This window comes from Chionomys nivalis, chromosome 15 (genome assembly GCF_950005125.1).
Source record: "Chionomys nivalis chromosome 15, mChiNiv1.1, whole genome shotgun sequence".
NCBI classification, from domain to species: domain Eukaryota; kingdom Metazoa; phylum Chordata; class Mammalia; order Rodentia; family Cricetidae; genus Chionomys; species Chionomys nivalis.
Genome location: NC_080100.1, coordinates 65,668,354 through 65,687,555, shown reverse-complemented (window position 1 = coordinate 65,687,555; position 19,202 = coordinate 65,668,354). Strand labels below are relative to the sequence as shown.

At 41.4% G+C, this 19,202-nt stretch overlaps 1 pseudogene; it reads left to right on the top strand.

The window, feature by feature from the left end:
- The first annotated feature begins 2,756 nt into the window (after positions 1–2,756).
- LOC130887548 (zinc transporter ZIP1-like) lies at positions 2,757–3,225 on the top strand (annotated as a pseudogene).
- Positions 3,226–19,202: the final 15,977 nt, after the last annotated feature.

The following is a 19,202-nucleotide window of genomic DNA, read 5'->3' as shown; positions in this document are numbered from 1 at the left end:
GCCTGTTGACCTTTGTTTATCCGCTAAAACCCCATTCTCCTCTGGTACTTATGTACCTAAACCTAGTCGAATAAGGGGCTTGGGAGGCGGCTGTGGTGCACGCTTTGCTTCTACCTGGTCAAGAGATGGCCAGCTGCCACCTGGGAACCCTGGGGAAGAGAAGAGTGAGTCCAAAAGTTGGCAGACTGGCCCCATCAAGCAGTAACAAACCAAAGCACAAGGAACCCCACATTTTCTCCCTGCTGTAACGATGGAGCAGAGGGACATCAAGCGGCATGACACGCAGGAGATACCTCATGGAGTGTGACAAATGAAAAATTTTAAAACGACATTTACTTTTACAAGTCAGACATTTAAGTGGGTCCTTTTTACGGAGGATTTTCAATTTTTATGTCACCTAAGAGACTTTTGCATTTCTTACAATTCTTCTGCACATTAAAGATGAATTATAGTCTCATCCATTTTCAAAAAGAATTTTGGAAGAATTTTTAAAGCAGACAAAGGGGATGTGTGCCCTGAGATACTCTAGTAATTTGAATGTTTCTCTCCTTGACTGACAGACTAGTACTGAAGACAGAGGAAAAGAAATAATGAGTCTAAATCTTAGCATGAATCTAGTGTTTGGGGCCATTCAGAACTAATTTTACTCTTTTCCTCACTGTTTAATGTGTTTCTCAATATTTGTTTGGGAAAAATCATGTGGTCAGAAATAGGAAACAGTGGCAAGCCAGCATTCCCAGCCAGAGTGCCTGGGCACTTCTGTGATAAACAGGATGGTATCTCCAAGCAGCGCGTCTGCGCTGTTTTGCGCCAGGCATGAGATGGACTTCGTTTGCCTCCACTTGCTGAAGTTTGTCAGCAGTTCTGGGACTGCTTTGTCGTTTTGACTTCTCACATATTAGGACCCCTGAAGCGTTAAAGAAGTTGCCCAAGGTATAGCACTATGAAATCAGGCCTGGCGGTTGGGAGCGCTGCCTGGGGATCTCTATCTGCTTCACTGCTCTTGGGCTGGCTTTTGGCCTTCTTTTTGGTTTCTGTTATATGGGCCATGACTCACCTCAGCAGATTCTTTAAAGTATGCTAACTAGTCTTTGGAGGATAGAATCCAGGCTTCATTTTATATCCAGTAGGTACTAATTTCATATTTGCTGGATGAATGAACTGAATTTAATGGTTAGGCTTCTGATTTTGCAAGTCAGGGAAGAATTTGAGAGAACCCATATTTCCTGCCACGCAGCCATAATGGGGACCAAATTGTTCTTCTTTTACTAGTAGGAGGGCATCAGACCCCAGAATTTGGTCGCTGTGTATCTGGTTTGTGACACTGGACAGTAAAGAGAAAAGGCCTTTGTCCAGATCCATCTGGATTGGGATGTGTTCCCGTGATGAGCATCACCCGCAACTCTTCAGACTGTTCAGTTTCACGATGTTCACATCAGTACTGAAGGCAGTTCTAGGATTCGCCCTGTCCTCAACACCGCGACATCTTGCTTGTTCACCAGCCCTTTGGAAGCACCAGGAAAATGGAAGCCATGACGGCTATAGACAGGCACTGTCTTTCCTTAGAGAGGAAATCTTTCAGAGGCAAGAGGAAGATTGTAAATCATGCGATCTTTATGAATGGGGAAGTGAACTTGTGGAATTTGAGTTAAAGTTCTCTTTCTATGTATCTCCCAATACACTCCAGATATGTCATAGAACAGTTTGACCATAGACTGCCTATATCTATGTCTGTATCTGTATCCATATTTACATGAATTGAGGCAGTGTCTTCCTATGGACCCCTGACTGGCCTGGAGCTGGGTATGTAGACAATGCTGGCTTCAAATTCACAGTGTTTCATCTGCCTTTGTCTCTTCGGTGCTGGGGCTAGTGGTGTGCTCCACCATATGCTGGGGCTCGTGGTGTGCTCCACCATATGCTGGGGCTCGTGGTGTGCTCCACCATATGTTGCTGATCACATGTATTTAAAGAAGTGAAAAAGCAAGTATGATGTAACTTACACCATTTTTCTAGAATACACACAGAACTTGGGTTCTCTTATCCACAGTTTTCCCTAGAACTGAGGATGTTATCAGGCATTGTTCAGGCGCTAGTAAATGCCCGCTGAGTGAGGGCGACTGAGGGAAGCTGGCAAGCTTCCTCATAAGCTCCTTCTAGATCCCATGAGCCTCACTGTTGATGACCAATGTTAGTGGTTTTGAGAGTAAGAATGGCCAGCATAGGCTCATAGACTCGAGTGTTTGGTCACCAGGGAACACGACTGTTTGGAATGATTAGGAGGTATGGCCCTATGGGAGGAAGTGTGTCCCTGAAGATTTCCAAAGCCCAAGTCAGGCCTAACGGTTCTCTCTCCCAACTGCCTCCAGATCCAATGTAGAACTCAGCCACTTCTTCAGTACTGTTCTGCCATGCTTTCCTCCATCATGATAATGAATTAAACTTCTGAAACCCCAAGCAAGTCCCCCTAAATAATTTATTTTATAACATCTAAAATAAAATTTAAAATAAATTGGATGTACAAATAAAATATTTTTAGATGGAATGAGTGTTTCATTTAATACTTTGGATCTTTAAATTTTATTTTTGGTATAAATCTCGATTTATTAATACAAATTTAAGGCCAATCTTGTTATATGTATATTTTTGCTCTTGATTAAGGTGTTGTGATTGTGTAGTTCATTTAAAAATGTAATGTATAGAAGACAGGTTCCACGGCCTCCCAGGGTCTGAGAGTCACTGATACCACAAGCACCATGGGGACCTGCGGGGAGCCAGAGATCCTGGTGTGGCGCCCAGAAGCAATAGCTTTAGAAACCTCAGTGCCGGTGGGGCTGGAGGTAAAACTGGGGGCCCTGGTACTGCTGCTGCTGCTGATCCTCGTCTGCAGCCTGGTGCCTGTCTGCGTGTTTCGAAGGCCAGGCGCTAGCCTGAATCCTCGACCTCGGGCCAGAAAGCCCTAAGTCTAGTGAGCTGCTTCGCAGGAGGTGTCTTTTTGGCTACTTGTTTTCTGGACCTGCTGCCCGACTACCTAGCTGCCTTGGCGGCCCTGCATGTGACGCTTCAGTTCCCGTTGCAAGAGTTCATCCTGGCCATGGGTTTCTTCCTGGTCTTGGTGATGGAGCAGTTCACACTGGCTTATAAGGATCAGTCCAGTCCACCACATCCAGAAGAGACGAGGACTCTGCTGGGAGCAGTGAATGGAGGGCCTCAACACTGGCATGATGGACCACGGCTCCCCCAGGCCAGCGGAACTCCAGCAGCGCCCTCAATCCTGCGTGCCTGTGTACTGGTCTTCTCTCTAGCCTTGCACTCTGTGTTTGAGGGCTTGGTTGTGGGTTTACAGTGAGACAGAGCTCGGGCAATGGAGCTGTGCCTAGCTCTGCTGCTCCACAAAGGTATCCTGGCAGTCAGCCTGTCCCTGAGGCTGCTACAGAGCCACCTTCGGGTACAGGTGGTGGCTGGCTGTGGGATCCTCTTCTCATGTATGACACCTCTGGGCATCGGGCTCAGTGCAGCTCTGTCAGAGTCAGTTGGGCTGCTGCACCAGTTGGCCCAATCTGTGCTGGAGGGAATGGCAGCTGGCACCTTCCTCTATATCACCTTCCTGGAAATTCTACCCCAAGAGCTGGCCACTTCTGAGCAGCGGATTCTCAAGGTCATCCTGCTCCTAGCAGGCTTCGCCCTGCTCACTGGCCTGTTCTTATCCAGATCTAAGGTGCTCAGATAGAAAGGACAGGGGACGTGACTGCCAGGTGCCCCTGTCCTTCCCAGTTTGTGGGAGGTAGAAAGGAAGTAATGAGGACCAAAGAGTTCTCTGAGAGGTAGGGATGGAACATTTGGATTGTGAATAATGAGAAGGAAAAGGGCAGGTAAGAGGCTAGCCGCAGGCCCAAAGAACAAGAACTAGCCAAGCCACTAGAGATACAATCAGGTGACATTAAGAATGAGCACACTGCTACAATCAGAGGTCAGACACTACACCTGGAGACAAGCTGACAAGAGAACTGCAGATAGGCATCCCATGGCTTTGGGATAAGTCAAAGTCCTGCTGGTTCTAGCCCATTTCAGCACTCGGCCAGTGGAAGTGGTTCTTCCCACGTTCTTCCTCCTACTCTTCTGTGTGTCTTTTCTACCGAGGGACTAGTGCCAAATGTTCTCTGCCAGTTTTCGTAATCTATCTGGCTTTGAGTGTCCTGCTCACTCTTTTATTTATTTATTTATTTATTTATTTATTTATTTATTTATTTATTTATTTTTTATACGGTTTCTCTCTATCCCCGACTGTCCTGGCACTTATTCTGTAGACCAGACTGGCCTCTAACTCAGATCCATCTGCCTCTGCTGGTTTTACCGTGTGCTGGGTTTAAAGGGGTGTGCCACCACACCCAGCTCACTCCTGTATTTCTAAAGTGCCAAACACCCACATGCCCCCGTTTTTAGTTTCTTCGAAACAGGGTTTCTCTGTATAACCCTGCCTGTCCTGGACCTAGCTGTGAGGACCAGGCTGACCTTGAACTCAGAGATCCACCTGCCTCTGCTTCCTGAGCACTAGGATTAAAGATGTATGCCACCATGCATGGCTTACCTGCTCCTTTTCTGAAAGCACAGTGGTGTGGCACACCCAGCACCTCAGTGGAGAAGACCTACTTTCTCTGAATTTGGGCCTCACAATTTGAGTGGAGCAGAATTGTTTCCTGAACTGGTCAGGAGTGAAGGGAAATGGGGTACTTTTGACACCAACTACTACAGAAAGTGGAATGGTGCCCTATATAATAAACATTGACCTGCCAAAACTTTTTATATGTGAAAGGGGCAGAACCCCCAGGATTATTTTGGGGGGAGGGAGGGCTGTGCATAGAATCTATTTTACTAACTGACCTGTTTTGGGATGTGTTACCCAAATAAAAGATGTTTCTATAAAAAAAATGTAATATATAATTAGGAAATACAGGTTGTTAATGGATAATCATTGATAATAGTCAAGCTTGTAGTCATATTAGTTAGATTTTCTAGATATATAGAGATATATTTCAGTTAGATAGGCATTCTTCATATCTTTCAAAGACTACAGAATATGGCATTTAAAATGTTTTAATAACTTAGGGCTTTTCATGACAACGAGACACGTCTGCTCCTGGCAGCACAAATCCACTTCAAGAGGAAGATGGGCATCGAAAAGGTTCCTTATGGAGTTGGTTAGCCATTTGGGCAAGAAACTGCTCTTGCCTGAACTGTTCCATAAACTGGACATGAAGAACCTGCAGAGAGATGCCTGCTGAACTTGCCTAAATGTGAGATGATCTTTCGAGATTCCTGATTCATAAGAGTCTGCAAGACATTCTGCAGGATACAGAAGAAAGTGACTGAACTGCCTTTGAAATTTCCTGCTTCATAGAAAAGTCTGCTGGTTATTATGGGCCTGAAGGCCAAAGATGGATGGCCCACTGGTACAAAAAAACTTTGGGTGACTGTCCAGGCAGAGAGATGTCTCTGTCAATTCTACAGTTTTGGAAGTTGCTTTCTTCTTGTTTACTTAGTTAATATTATATCCTTCTGGAGTCTTTGATGGAGCTGAAGAATAGATAGATAATTATAGTTTTCTTTTGTTATGATAAAAGATAAAATAGATATAAATATTGTAACTGTAATTCTTGCTTGATATCTGTTATACGTAATTTTACTATGTTAAAGCCTTCCTTTTTGTTTAAACACAAAAGGGGAAATGGTGTAGGAGGTCCTTCTGTATTTTTGTTTCTTTCATTGGTTATTAAAGAAACTGCCTTGGCCTAGTTGATAGAGTGGAACTCAGGTAGGTGGGAAGACAGAACAGAATTCTGGGAAGAAGGACAATGTGGCAGATGCCATGAATCTCCTTCCTGAGACAGACATAGGTTAGAATCTTGCCAGTAAACCACAATCACATGGTGATACACAGACTTAATAAAATTGGTTAATCAAGATGTGAGAGTTAGCCAATAAGAGGCTCAAGCTAATGGGCCAAGCAGTGATTTAATTAATACAATTTCTGTGTAATTATTTCAAGTGTAAGCTAGTGGGGCGACCAGGACCCAAAACAGGCTCCCCCCTCTCTCTCTTCAAGTAATTTTCTTTCTTAGTAGTTTCTTTATATGGCTTGGGTATCAGAGTAACTATAGTCTTAAAAAAGAGTTTGACAATGACCCTTCTGTTGCTATTGTGTAGAACAATTTGAGGAGTATTGATATTAGTTCTTTGAAAATCTTGTATATCTTGGCACTGAAACCATCTGGCTTTATTTTGTTGGGAGACTTTTGATGGCTATTTCTATTTCCTTAGAAGTTATAGATCTACTTAATTTGCTTATCTGGTCTTTATTTAATTTTGTTGAGTGATATTTACCCAGAAAATTGTCATTTCCTTTAAGTTTTCCAATTTTGTTGAGAACAGGATTTTTAACTATGAACTGATGATTCTCTGAATTTTCTCTGTATCTGTTGTTATGTACCCCCTTTTCATTTCTGATTTTGTTAATTTGGATATTCTCTCTCTGACTTTTGATTAGTTTGGATAAAGGTTTGTCTATTTTGTTAATTTTCTCAAAGAACCAATTCTTTGTCTCATTTATTCTTTGCATTGTTTTATTTCTATTTTATTGATTTCAGCTCTCAATTTGGTTATTTCATCTAGTCCTCCTAAGTGAGTTTGCTTCTTTTTGTTCTAGAGCTTTCAGGTATTCTGCTAACTTGCTAGTGTGTCATTTTTCCAGCTTCTTTATGTAGACATTTAATGCTCACTCATGAAGGAGTGTTAAATTTTGTTGAATGCTTTTTCAGCATGAAATGAGATAATAATGAGGTTTTTTTTTTTTTTTGGTTCCTTTATATAATGGATTACATTGACAGATTTTTTTTTTTTTTTTTTTTTTTGTTGAACCATCCCTACATCTCTGGAATGGAGACTACTGGGTCATAGTGGATGATTTTTCTGATGTGTTCTTGGACTTAGTTTGCCAGTATTTTATTGAGTATTTTTGCATCAATGTTCATGAGTGAAATTGACAAAAGCTTAATTAACGTTTTGCATAGAGAATTGGCATTTTCAAAAGTCAGAGATTCAATTATTATTTGTCTAGCTTCTGAATTTGGTATCGTTATATTTACTGTTGAAGTCAATCTTTTTTTTTTAAAAAATATTTATTTATTTACTATGGATACAATATTCTGTCTGCGTGTACGCCTGCAGGCTAGAAGAGGACACCAGACCTCATTACAGATGGTTGTGAGCCACCATGTGGTTGCTGGGAATCGAACTTGGGTCCTTTGGAATAGCAGGCAATGCTCTTAACTGCTGAGCCATTTCTCCAGCCTTCTGAAGTCAATCTTTGTAAGAAATGAAAAGTGGGGCATAACAACAGATACAGAGAAAATGCAGAGAATCATCAGTAAGAAATCTGTAAAGACTTCCTTTGGGCCCTGTATGACTTTAGTACATCACTCAATTTTCTTTTCTATTTCTCTAATTCTGTCCTAATCATTCAAATCGGCTGCATGGCACACATCCAGGGTGTGGTCATTATATATGGCTTGCCTTTCTATAGTAGCACAATCTCCTTCTCCAACAACTTGCTCTTGGTAGATTTCCCTACCTCTAGCTTTATTCCATTGTTCAATAATCTTAGCCTCTTCTTTGAACCAGGTTCTCCATCATAATTGTGGACCAGGCTCTAAAACACCTTTAACCAATTCTATTCAATCTTTAGGGATAATTTTATTCTAAACTAACCACAAGTTTAACATTTGCTTCACAAAAGGTGAATGTATGCCATATGAGACTATTGCTTCCTTGAATCTCCTTAAATATAACATTGGCACACGGGTTCAGTTAGCTGTAACAGAGCCTCTGCCATTTGGCAATTGCTGTAAGGTTACTGGATATATCAAGGTTGGTTGTTTGAAAACCTTAGGCCGTTCCTCTCTATTCTTATAATGCAATGTTGAAATTTTCTCCATTAAATTCTTCTGCCTGGATTTGAATCTGTGATCTGTTTTATCAGGTTTTTCTAAGGCCTGTATCTTAGCACTCAGATTAACCAACTTTTTTAGTGACCAAGACAAAAATGATAAAACTGCCAATGTTTACAATTGATAGTGCACAAATCCCATCTAAATTAGATATCCTCTCATTTCCTTCCATTTTAAAACTATATAGAGAACCAAATACCTCCATTGCAATGCTCTTTTCCCATTTTTTAATGTGCAAAAAAATCTCTCTCTTTTAACTAATTCCTCCCTTTAAGCATTCCCAATTGTCTTACCAAGCCTACTGACAATGTTGGTGAAGCTGTGAGGCTGATTGTTGTTGCGTAGAACAGTGAGAGCCTGACTGGATTTCAAGGTAGTCACCTAGTTTGGCAGCAGCCCAAGAAGGAGGCTCAGGGACCGTGTGCAAAGCATGGTGGAGAGCATGGAATACAACAAAGGTTTATTTATTTGGGGATAAACTCACAATAAAGGTCCACAATCCTCCGTGTGTACTAGGAACTGGAACGAAATCCAGCAGCCCTGCAGAATTTTCCCATGAGACCACACCCAAAGTGGGCAGGGAAGGCAGAACCAGTCAGTCTAGGGTGGTGAGTCCTGTGGTGTTTGGAGTCCAGGTGCTTCAGGAGTATGGGTGGCAGCTGGACACTGTTTCAGAGAGGCTACCACAGGAAAATCCCAAACTTGCTCAGAGGCTAGATTTTTGGAAAAAAGAAAAGAAAGTCTAGCCAGGTGGGGCTCCAGCCCCACGTGCAGCTCCTGTGCTAGTGCCAAAAGCCACAGGCAAATGGGTTTTTCATGAATCCATACCTCAAATACTGGGTGCCAATTGTAGCACAAATAATAAAAACCCAGAGTCAGATATTGGGGTTCAACCTGAATATCAGAAAAGCAAAGCATCCAAGTCACTAGAGAGCTCTTACCACTATGAAATCCTCAGGCTGAAAGAAAATGAATTCCTGTCTCAACCTGCCTAATATTCCTCTCTAGTGCTGGGATTAAGGCCTGCACCACCACCGCGGGGCCTCTATGGCTGACTAGTGTGGCTGCTGGGATTAAAGGTGTGTGCCACCACTGCGTGTCCTGTATGGTTGACGAGTGTGGCTGTTTTGCAATCTGATCTTCAGGAAAGCTGTATTTATTAAAATACAAATGAAATATCACTATATACATACATGCATATGTATAACACAGATGCACTGGTCTTCAGTTAGGACAGCTTAGCAAATTACCTCTAGAGAAAGGGAGTCCAACGTGGAAGAAGAGCATAGCTTGCCTCTTGGGTCAGTCTTGACTACATAACATCTGGCAACGAGTGACAATTCACACAAGTCAAAGCAGACACAAGTGATGTCAGCTGCTCTTGAAAACTTTTTACACACTCCAAGAACTCCAAGTTATAGGCATGTTGTATAACCCAGTAACTGCAGGCTTATTTGAACTTGAGTGTGCTGCGGAGTAAATACTTAAGCGTGGAGTTGGAGCCAATGAAGCTCACTCTCTTTGGTAGCAATTATGCTTTTGTTCTTCCTCCCCATTGAGAATGAGATTGCCTGGGAAACAAGAAAGGAGTTATAGTCCCAAATGATTATGGATTTGAGACCACAAACAACAACAACCTGTTTTGTTTGTGTGTCATTTCTCCCATTTCATTTCTCACGGGGCAAACACATCTGTAACTTAGCTTCTGTCTCTCCCCGTCCTCTCCTGGGCTATGGTGATATCACCATTGTTTAGGTGTCCTGACTCTCAAGAGATATAAAAAGAATTCACAATCACTTAATTATTAATTACTTGTAATTGAAACTGAAGACGATAAAGCATAAAGGACGAGGAGGGAGACAAACGAGGTAGGAGAGAGAGTAGATCCTGAGAACTGCTCTGGAGTTAACCCTTTAGTGAAACAACTTCTTCGACCTCCCTTCCTGGCTGCCTCTGTGCACACATCTCCCAGGTTGCACTCCTGCTGGAAGGAGGGCAGCCGTACAGGTCAACCTCGGTCATGGGAGTGGGCTGTTTCCTGGTCTAGCTAGAGGCCCAGTTTGAACATCAGGTAAAAGGTCAAGTAAGGTCAATACGAACCAGACTAGGGAAGCAGCAGCTGCTCTATTGCCTCGAGTGCTTTTCAATTTGGAAGAGTCAAGAAAAGCAGCTTCTCTCTGAATCATTGCTTTTCCCAGGCTTATGAATCCCACAATCTCATACTTTCCACTGCTTTCCAAACACGGCTTTGTTTTAGGCTTCCCTGAACACAGATTGCAGTGATGTGGGCAAACAATTTTGACAAGATATGCAGCTTTGAGAAAAAGCACTTTAGGCTTACAAGGACAAGCACTATTGTTGGGCTCCATAAAGGTGGAGGCAGAAGCTGCGATTCTCAGCCCCTGCCAGGGAAACCCAGATTCGAGCACCTCTAGCGTGACAGGATCCTTGTGCTCGCTGAGCACACATCCCTGTGCTCTTTGGGTCTTATCTTCAGATTTCTAACAATAGTTGGTCAGTTTAAGTCTGGGATCTGGTATGAAGAAAAAAGATCACATTTAAAATGTTTTGCTCATAATGTCAGTTCCCCTGTATATGTATGTGGTCAGTGTGTGTATTTGTATGCATATTTGTATGTATGTGGATGAGCATATATGTGCAGGCATGCATGTATGTGTGTGCAAGTGAAGCCCAGAAGTTGTTCTCTTCCTTATTTTTTGAGGCAATTAAACACCGAATCTAATACTGCCACTCTCACTGCTCAGCTTGCTTCAAGATTTCCTGATCTCAGCTCTTTTTCTGATACTGAAGTTATGGGGCAAGTTGCCATGCTCACTTAGCATTTACATCTGGGGATTAGAATTCTGGCCCTCCTGTTTTCTTTACAAGCACTTTAACCTCTGATTCTTACTCATAACTTTTATATTTGAGTTTCAAGATCATAGTTTAGAAACTATGTGCAGGGTGCTGCAGAGATGTAAAGAAGTAATTGAAGATCTTTACTCTGTCTTTGAAAAAATACAAACTAAAGTGTAGATGAAAGCTTGCAAGAGTTCATTCAAATGCTCAAAGTTGAAGAGAGAGGCCAAACTAATACTTCAGGCTGGCCTAAGCATATGTATTTTTTTTTTTATTTTTAAATAAGGCTTTTGACCATCTGTTACTTTTCTTGGATTGCCTTTAACAAATCTTATTTCCTTTCCTTTTGTAAGGATACAGTGTGATCATTACCTGTCTTCTCCAAGCTTTTTGCCTTCAGAGAGCAAAGCTTACGGTCTAGCTGGGCCATGGTAGGGAAAGAAATGAAATGTATTTCAAATAACACAAAAGTCAGAATTTGAATTTAGGGCTTTAAAAATAAGAAATGACATACGGTTCTGTTGTCTGGTTCTATAATTAGTGCCCTACAAATATACACAGCAATTTAATGAGTACTGAAGACATCAAACACATAAAAGGATAAATCTGAAGACTGTCTTTTGGCCTCGAAAGAAAAAAGACTAACAAGAAAATATTTAGCTGGGGACAGGAAGAACTCAGGAAAGAAGTAGCTTCAACTCTGAGTGTTCATCAGTTGTGAACAACAAACTGGACAACCAAGGCTCTAGACAGCACATGTGCTTGGGGACAGACATACCTGCATTTAATCCTGTAATGTTTGTGTTATTTTTTAACAAGTCACTTATCTGCTTTCAATTCTGGTTGCAAAACAACCCCAAAGGCTTGTAAAAAAACAGTCTCACTTGCTTAATTTTTGTCTATAACCATGCTAGGAGTAAAATGCAAGCTCTTAAAGTATTTCTTTCTTATAGCAACATTTCCATTAACAGCAATAATGCATTTGTATCCATTCTTAACCAGAGAAACTGACCTGGGAGGGCTTCCTGGGCTCCTTTATGCCTCTGTGTGAAGTCGCTAAGGGTTCAAGCAGCTTGGGCTTTGGAGTTAGATTGATGCAAATGTACTGTCGTGCTGGATAGCTTTTTAAGCTGGTAAACTATTCTACCATTTTTAGCTCTTATTACATCTGTAAAATGACAAGATGATAGACTACATTTCAAGACTATGTTTTGGCATTTCAAGAAAGAAAACACTAACTTGTTCTGATTTGATTTCTTTCTGAGCAAAGATATGGCTCTAGTCATTACTTCTCTCCCAATATTTTGGCCTTCAGAATAGTATTGTGACATGTTAATTAATGGTGACCACATTGACTTGGGAGTTAGAATTGATGCCTCATGAGAGGATTCTACTTAGTGAGTATTAATAGTATTTGTGTTTTGTCCTGGAGAGCCTATCCTTCTACTTGAGCATCTCTGGCAATGTAGAAAATAGCTATCTTACAAAGCCGCAAATTTCATTTTAGGATGACTTTGTTGTAGCTTTTTTCCTGGTTGTCTCATCGATTGAATTGGGAGGTGAGAATGAGGAGGAGGAGAAGTCAGGCAAGGCAAGACCCAAAGTAGGTAGAAGTATGTCAGCTCAAGAACTGGGCTATAATGGAGGATGATTGGCATCCGAATGACTGCTATAGACTGTGCAGTTGTTCCTGCCCCCCCATTACTTCAGTGTTGGAGAAGTTGGCAATGAGATTTCATTGAATGCTGAAACTTGAGTTGGGTAGGTCAGCCTGTGTGTGGTTTCATTTAATTCTATTTAGTATAGTTCAGCACTGAAAGAGCACTGAGTTTATCTGTCTTGACATCATTCTTATTGATGTTCCTTACCCCATTTTACTCTTTTGTCTTTTGTTCACGTTTCTTCTGATTCTGAAGGCTGCATTTGTTTGATGACTTGTGGTTCAGTTCAGACATTTCTACCTTCGCTCCCATCCTGCTACCATCACAGTGTCAGGGAGATGCGTGTATAGCTCAGTGCTGAGGCAGAGCTGGGGTTTTATTTCTAGTGCAGGAAAAAATTCTATGATTGTTGTCTCCATCAGGGCTTTAAACCTGTTAAGTTCCATTTCTGCCCCTTTCCAGAAGCTACTAAAGCATCATGAATGAGGGTCAAGGGAGCAAGTCTCTGTACTGTTCCAAGTTTACAGATGCTAGAGCATAAACTGACCCCAAAGTTTATAAATGTATGACTGTTTAATAGTTGGAGAACTAAGACCAATGTCTTAATCTGTGTGTTACTGTTATTAAAAATGACTAAGACTGGTAATTTATAGAAAATAAAAGTTATGTGCTATGGAGATAGGTCAGCAGGATCTTAGTTTAGATGCGCAGCATCCAAATAAAAAAAATTGGTATGCTATTGCATGCCTGTAGTTCAGGTGCTGGAGATGCAGAGACATCTAGATGATAGAAGATGGATCTAGAAGGTATCTACAACTTTCCAGCTAGCCTGGATTGGAGAGCAGCAGGCTCACTGGCAGACCCTGTCTTAGAAAATGCAGTGGACAATGATTGAGGAAGACACTTAGTTTCTACACACATTCACACATACATATGACACATGTGCGCAAGTGTGTGTGTGTGTGTGTGTGTGTGTGTGCGCGCAGGAGTTGGATAGAAGGAGAAACTTATTTGAGGTTGAGAAGTTCAGGAGTGCTACCCAGACATTTGCAGCCTCTGGTGAGGGCCTCATTGCTGCATCATACATAGCAGGAAACATTTTGTGGTAAAGACAAAGCAAGTGTACCATGTCAAGTCTTCTTAATTTTCATATAAAGCCACCAATGCTATCATGAAGACCTCATTCTCATGACCTCCTCTAATCCCAATTACCTACCAAAGGTACTATGTCCAAATACTTATGATTTTGAACATTGATTTCCCATACAGGAATATTTGAGAGTCACCTACAAACCATAATGGCCTATATGGTTAAATGAATTACCTGAATCACTTACTTCTTCTGCCAGGCAGTGTTGGTTGTATAGTGGTGAGCACAGATGCCCTTTTTGTTCTGCTAGGCCTCCTTCCCTTCATAGTCTGCTGTAGTAGCACTTCCTGTTGGGACTGCCAGCTGGCAAGTAATGACATAAAGATTTATTATTAATTGTAAAAGTTTGTCTTTAGCTTAGGTTTGCCCACAACTATCTCTTACAACTCAAATTAATCTGCTTCTATTAATCTGTGTTCTGCAATGTGACTTGGCTACCTCTGCTCTGTACCACATGTCTGACTTCTTCAGATTCTCGCTGGAGACTCCACCTTTCTTCTTCTCAGAGTTCTCTATCTGCCTGGAAGTCTTGCCTATACCTAAAGCCTAGCTATTGCCATTCAGCTTTTTATATACCAATCACAGCAATACATTTTCACACACTGTACAAATATTCACAGCAGTGTGCATTCTGACTGGAAAGGTTCAATGAAACCATCATTTCTTCTCAGGTTCTTCAGACCTCTACCGAGGATACCATTGTCACCAAGGACCTCTACATTTTTGCTTTCCTTTGACTGCATTATTAGACACTTTGCCGGGCTCCATAGCCAGAGTGAATTCTCCTGTGATGCAAAAGGGCATCTTTCTTCTTTCAAAGACTGTGAGTGACTGTGCACAGCACCAGTCTTGCAGGCACTTGTTCTCTTCTTTTTCTTACCTGCAAATAGTTTCTTTTTCTTCTTTCATCGTTCATCTACTTTCCAATGGATATGCTTCTCATCTCCAGTAATTACATTGTCTCTGATAAGCTCATAGTATAGAGGCATCTTTTAAGACATATCACTTTTTGTTATGGTCACTTATTTATGATTCTGGAACTTCCAGTAACTGTTGCGTCCATGAAGTTGTTGCATGGCAAAGGTGTTGCAGAAGTAGCTAGAGTGCCCCTACTCAGGGCACACAGCTTAGTTTTGGTTGCAATGCTTGCTAGGTGTCAGAGTTAGCCGGCCTATATTTTCAAGGAAGGAGGAGAACTGGTATTACCGCAACAGGACCTCAGGGACCTGATACCATGTATGGTCTGGATGTTAGTGTTGTCGATGCCAAAACCCAAAATGTCTACATATTGAAGCCTAACTTTCAAGATGACAGTGACTGCAGGTAGGACTTTGGGTAGGTGATTAGGTTATGAGGGATGCTGATGCTTGATTTTGAACTTTCCATTCTCAATGACTATGAGAAAAAAAATCTTTTTTGGCTGTAGTGGGTCCTGAGACCACATGGCAGGTTCCCGAAGTGGTGGCAGGCAGTGGGCAGCAGGTCCCAAGAGCAGCCAGTCCCAGGCAGGGACAACACAGTTCCCCAAGTGGCTGCCGTGGGCCATGAGGAGCAGCAAGTCCCAGGCTGTGTGATGGGTGAGAGACCTCGACAGGGCAGCCAGTTTCATGAGGAGAGACAGATGGATGGGCATGCCTTGAGACCACACCACAGGTCTCCAAAGGCAACTGGTTTTGGGCAAGGAGTCACACAGCGGGTGAGACACAGAGATGTGGATAGGCATGCTTGCAGAATGAGGTTGGATATTTACTTAGTGGGTTATGGAGGGAAAAAAGGAAAAGGGGAGAAGAGCAGAGAGACAGGCAGAAAGAGAGAGAGAGAGAGAGAGAGAGAGAGAGAGAGAGAGAAACAGAGGGGGAGGGGAGAAGTGGGGAGAAGGGAGAGACAGATGTTGCCTCTTCAAGAGAGAGACACAGAAAGGAAGAGACTCAGGTTGCAAGCAAGAAGGAAGATCTGCCTGCCTCAGTAGAGTGGGGGGAGGGAGAGGGTATGGCTTGTCTCTTAAAGGGACAGGACAGACCATTACAGAAACTGTAAACATTTGGGCAATTACTTCTTATAACTTGTTTTGATCTTCAAACCCAATGGCATATATTCCTCCTTCATTTGATAATAGATTAATTGCTTCTGTGTCTATCCAACTTTGTGGCTTGGTAGGTAATACTCAGCTCATGATGTCGGGTCAAATGATAAGCTGGTCACCCACTGTCAAATGTTAAATCTTTCCTAATGACAAATGCTATCTCCCAAAGGAGCATTTTGTTTGTTTGTTTGTTTGTAGGTGATGGCCAGGCCTTGTTCAATAACCCAGGGACCTTGTCTGTGATATTAAATCAGGGTCTATCAAAGTCTCCAGTCAGCATCCTTATCTTACAGTGATGGCTAAAGTATGACTGGATCTGTTGCAACTATGTGGTCCAAGTCAAAGAGCAGCCAACAAAGTTGCAAAATATACAAACAAACACAACTTTAGATCAATCGTGATACAATGAAGGTGGGCCAGAAATTTATATTAAAAATATTCAACCAATGAACTAACTTAAGAAACACAAGTTCCACTTAAGTGCATAACTGGCATGATAAAACAGTGTGTCTCCTCCAGAAATTATCAATCCCAGCTGGGCATGGTGGCCTATGTCCTTAATCCCAGAATTTGGGAGGCAGAGGCAATGTAAAGGCCCAGAAATGTGAGCCTATTTCTGTAGTGACCAAAGATCCTCTAGTTCATCCAAGGTTATTGTGCTTCTACCTCAAACAAAGGTTCTACCTCATCTAGATGTTGCTCAGAGAGTTCTGCTCTCTCAAAGTTATTGTCAACAGGTGTGGCTAATTGCCAGATTTTGTGCTCCGAGAATAGAGAAGTAGATCTGTTCCTACCTCAAACAAAATTCTAAGGCTCCAACCAAGTTCCGGTTCCCTCCATGGAGATAACTTTGGATTATGATCAGGGAGTGGTTTGTCGACCGAATATTTTGGTCTAGGGTGAGAGTATGACTTGTTTTGTTCTAGCAACAGAATGTTAAACTATGAATGTAGCCTGTGACTTTCAATTAGATGTTCCTTTTAATTCATTGTATCATGTTAATGCAGTCTTTTGTCTTACTCCTATCTTTTGGGATCAAGGGTATTTTAACCATTTAGATATTAAATGCAGTTGAATTTTCAGTGCTCACTGGAATTTCCTCCCAATACTGAAACAAAACAAAACAAAAAAACCTTTTTTTCTTTTCTTTCTTTCTTTTTTTTTTTTTTGCTAGATATAGTGGTGCATACCTTAATTTCAGCACTGAAGAGTTAAAGGCAGACAGATCTCTGTGAATTCAAACAAGACAGGGATACATAGTGAGACCTTGTCCCATTTTTTTTTCATCCTTTTTTTTTTGATAAATTGTCCACTTTAAAACATTTTATTATAATGGATCAAATAGATGAAGTTGTCTAGTGGCCAAAGAAGATGAGGCTTGTTGTTGGTAACATGCTTATCTCGATTGGGAGATCATTATATTTTATCCAGGTTGGCTCAGAGTAATCACGTACATTCTTAAAAGTAGAAAGGGGGGTTAGAGAAGAGAACAGAGATATAGATCATGTGAGAGAAACTTAACCCAACAGCAACTGGCTTTGAAGATTGACAATGAAAGATATTGTGGGACCCTCACCCCTTATTTTCAAAGGGGTGAGAAGAAATTTCCTAACAAAATGTTGTAAAATTAGAAACCCCAGGCTAGCTTCATGTTCCAAGGAAGGATTGTGGCCCCTCCTGACTTGGGAGAATACAAAGTATAGAGTCAGGATGGGACCATCTGTTGAAAGGATGTCCTGACTCAGGAACGGCGTGGCCTTGCTCACTTACAAAGAAGGATGGAAAGAAAGACCTTGTACCAGTGCCAGACCCTCCCCCCCGCCCCAACGGCCCAGAAAGGCTGCTTGTGATCTGGGCACAACAATATGAACCAAGGACACAGGTGGGTTTTAGGGCCTCAAAAGCCAAGGAAAGAGATTCTCTGTACAGCCCAGAAACAACACACGCTTACTAGCACAGTAACTAAAATAAATTGTGTGTGTGTGTGTGTGTGTGTGTGTGCGAGAGAGAGAGAGAGAGAGAGAGAGATTTGCCGTATGTGTGAAGGTGTTTTTGGATGCCAGGAGAGGTCTTTAAGTCACCCAACACGAGAACATGAGGAGAGTGAATCAAAGTTACGTCCTCTAGGGAACAAAAAGTGCTCTTGGCTCCTTCCCCCACACATTAATTTAGGCCGAGATGACCTTATTTTACATTTTTGACTGTAAGGTAACAAATGTGTGCTGTTTTAAGTCATAGTTTGTGACAATTTGTTCCAGCAACAACAGAAAACACTGTCCTAGTCGATAGCAGAGGTGATTGATAGCTCCCAAAAGTAAGTTCTGAATAGAAGTCAAAACAAAAGTAGCTAGTTTATACCAGCCAGAAGCCAGAAATAAAGGCCTCACAGTTTGGATCCAACTGTTATACATAATCATTACTTAATCTTCTTTCCTGACTCTCACTTTTTCTTCTTTATGCTCTCTGGAAGTGTGTGACAGGCTTTCATCAAATGGTGTGACCTTTATATTTACTCATCTATAAAAGCATTTTTGGGCAAGAATCACTGAGATTTTATGGAAAAAAAACCTCAGCATAGTTAAGAATTATTATAGCAAATATAAGATGTCAATAAAATTAGAATCAGTCAACTAATATAAGAGCATGAAAAATAATTTTTTAATATGGTTGCTTAACCTTGAAACTTGACCATTTAAATGTGTTCAAGTCATTTAAAATTATACATGGAGGAAATAAAGAAATAAATCAGTGATCCATTAAAAGCATCATACATGGGAAAGTAGGGTAGAGTTCATTCCTGATTTAGTAGTGAACAGTTTCAGTGTACAGGATGACGCCCATACTAAAAGAGATTCTGGTTCAAAGGATGGCTTTAATTAGCTGAGATGGATTCATCTTTAAATCTCAGGCTTTTAGAGATGTTTAAGACATGGGTAGAAGCCCTTGGCTTCCTAAGCTCCAGACCTGGAAACCAAAGTTCACGGAGTCTGTTACATTGTCAAGGGAAGCAAGCGAGAAATGTGAAAAGAAGTGGTTTTTAATATCTTGGAAGCAAAGTTTAGGATTTCAGTCCAAGACATGTGTTCAAGAATAATACTAGCAAAAACTAACACCTTCTCCCCAAAATTTGTAGCAGCTTAAAACAGAGATTTTTTTTTGTTGTTGTTGTATAAAATGAAGCGTGACTATTTTGAGCCATTTCTCATGGGATACACTGCAATGTGCCTAATGACACAGGCACAACTTTCAGTTTTTCCAAGTCAGGAAGTCTCTGCACACATTTCAGACAAAGCAATTGAAACATAAGTGACAAGTACAGGTTTTATTTATTTATTTATTTATTTATTTATTTATTTATTTATTTTTGAGACTGAACGTGGTGAATTAAAAAAAAAAAACAATGACTGCTGTCAAAAGGCACAAAAGAAGTCACCTAAAAATATCGC